Genomic DNA, 2,757 nt, shown 5'->3' with positions numbered 1-2,757 from the left:
AACAATTGTACTGTGTTTTTGATTTCGACAGTTTGTTTTAAACTATGTGAATAAGGACTAAAATCATTTTTGTTGTTTTTATGAAACATATGTAGTTTTCTTTTTAAATTCGAATTTTTGCTGTAAACTATTTAAAAGCCTTTCAAATTGTCTTTGTGGAAGGTGATATAGGTAATCTAATTATATTGTTTTCTGAAAAATATTATTGTAGCAAATAAAAACCAATCTTATAATATTATTTTTCTTTATTGCAATTCTCTGAAGCAAAAACACACAAAACACAAAATTAAATAATAATAACAATAAATAATAAACTTGTATGCATGATTATTAAATGCAGATACTTTGTTTAATTCATTGTCTTTTAAATAGATTTTTATTTTGTTTCAGAGTAGTTTGTTAAATAAAATAAACATACTGAGAGTGGTTAAATTTTTAATAATCAAAACATCTTGAAAGTGAGTTAAATTTTTTATTTCTTTTAATACTACAGGACTGGTTTTTATTGATTGAAATAAGTCTATATATTTTGAAAATAATGTTTATTGTTCCCATTCAACTATGTGTTGCTACACTATGACGATTCATCTTTTTAATACTAAACAGCAAAACTAAGAAAATATATATCTAATGTAATTTATAAGAGTTACTTTTTAATTTTTTTTTTAAAACAATGTGATTTTTTTATTTATTATTACTACAAAGGGAAAAACTAAACTGGTAAATTATCATTAACTATATTTGATGATGCGCTAAACTATAAATGTTTAACCTGTGATTATTTTTTTTTTTTTTTAAAGTGGGGTGCAAAAATATTCATTAAATATCAATTAACATAATTTTAACAAAAGTTTTATATTTAAACTGTGATGCATTTGAAAACAGTAATACTATTCACAAAATTCATATTAATAGACTTAATCATTTAAAATAGTAATATTTAAACTCAACTTTTTATAAAATATCCTAAATTAATTACACACTCTAATTTAGGGGTTGCAAACGTTTTTAATTGACGGGCTGGATCTAAAAAACACAAGTCGTTGGCGGGCCGAAGCATTTCAAATGATTAATCTACTGGATTCAGTATACTGATCCGGCAGGAACATGCTTATTTAGATCCGTGTCTGGCCGGATCCTAATGAGAACATTTTATTAATTGGTCGGATTCTAAGTTTTGAAAACAATTTGGATCCGGCCGTTTACTAACTTTATGGGTCTGGTTTTTCACTATTTTGAAACAAATTGATTAACAATAATTTCTAAAGTATGAAATTTTAAGTTAGTTTTTATAAAGTACTCAGATTTCTATATTATTTAACGCCGGGGAGAACTAATACTAATCTTATAAAAGCAAAAATTTGGTTACTAAAAATTACTCAAGACAACCTTAATTGTTAAGTTTAACATAATTGTTTTCATTTTTTTTTTAAAGTATTATCAAACTGAAGTTTATCGTCACACCAAACTCATTGTAAAGTTAAACTATGAAATTAATTTACTTTTCCGTTGATATCACTGATTGTTTTGTATTTGCCACTTTTGCAAAATGCGTCAAGTTATTCTTACTGAGATGGTGAGAAAATAGTTTAAATTTTAACCTTAATGCCTTTACTACAGTAAACTTTATTAGCATGAATGCAAAACCTGAAAGACTATTAGGAAGTTGAATAAAATTTTTATACTTTTATTTCATTTGAACAAGTTACTGAACTTGCTGTATTAGGTTCTAAACGAGTTATAAAACTTTATCAAAATGTAAAATCGAGTATTTTGACTGAAAATAGTTGTTAATTATTTGTTGGAATGTAATAAAAAATTGATTTTATTAAAAATAATATCAACAACTCACTATTTATTTTGGACGACTGTTATTTTTGACTAGTCTACTTTTTATAAATATCCATTACTTGGTAGATTGCCAAAGGTAGATATGCAAAGTATCAGATTTAAATAAAAAAATAGTTTTGGGTAACATGTCAAACGGATATTCAAACTGAGTGAGAGCAAAACAAAATATTAAGATAAAATAGTGTTTTTTTTTAAATACATATAAATTAAAATAAAAAACATTTTTAAACAAGTTTTTAAAGTATAGCTTTTAATTTTTTTTGTAAAAATATGGTTCAAAGTTTATGACAAGTTTTGTAATATCGACCTAAGCGGACCGGTCACTTCACTCGCGGGTCATTTTCATCCGCAGGCCATATTCCATTATAGTTCAAAAATATTATGAGGCTGGTCTTTTTAACTCTGCGGGCCAAGCCTGGCTGTACGCTGCCAACCCCTACACTACGTTTCTAGTTATAGCTCTTTTAGTATAATTAAAACAATTAAGCGTTTTCAACAACAGTTACTTATATAAAAAAATTTAATTGAAGTACTCAAACAAGATCGTTAGAGAGCTTGAGATAAAAGACTTTAGATTAGGAAATATTTATGAAATGTTAAGTTTTGCGTTGTTTTTAACAAAAGCACCTCGCCTTGCCACTGCTACACACTCATTTTTAAACAACAAGTAATTTATGAGATATTAATTCAACAAAGAATTTTGAAACAAAGTGCATTACAAAAAATTTTATATATCTATTATAATGTTTTTTTTTAGTTTTTTTACTATCGTAACCTTATCAATAACTTAACAATAACTTCGAAATAACATTCATTCTTTTAGAATCTATAATGGAACATTATAGTAATGTTCTTGCTAGTTTAACAAGTTAAGTTTTACATTACTCAAAAAAAAAACTAACAGGA

The sequence above is a fragment of the Thalia democratica genome, chromosome 6 (genome assembly GCF_965202585.1).
Source record: "Thalia democratica chromosome 6, ktThaDemo2.hap1.1, whole genome shotgun sequence".
In the NCBI taxonomy this organism is placed as follows: domain Eukaryota; kingdom Metazoa; phylum Chordata; class Thaliacea; order Salpida; family Salpidae; genus Thalia; species Thalia democratica.
Note: the sequence above shows the minus strand (reverse complement) of the source record.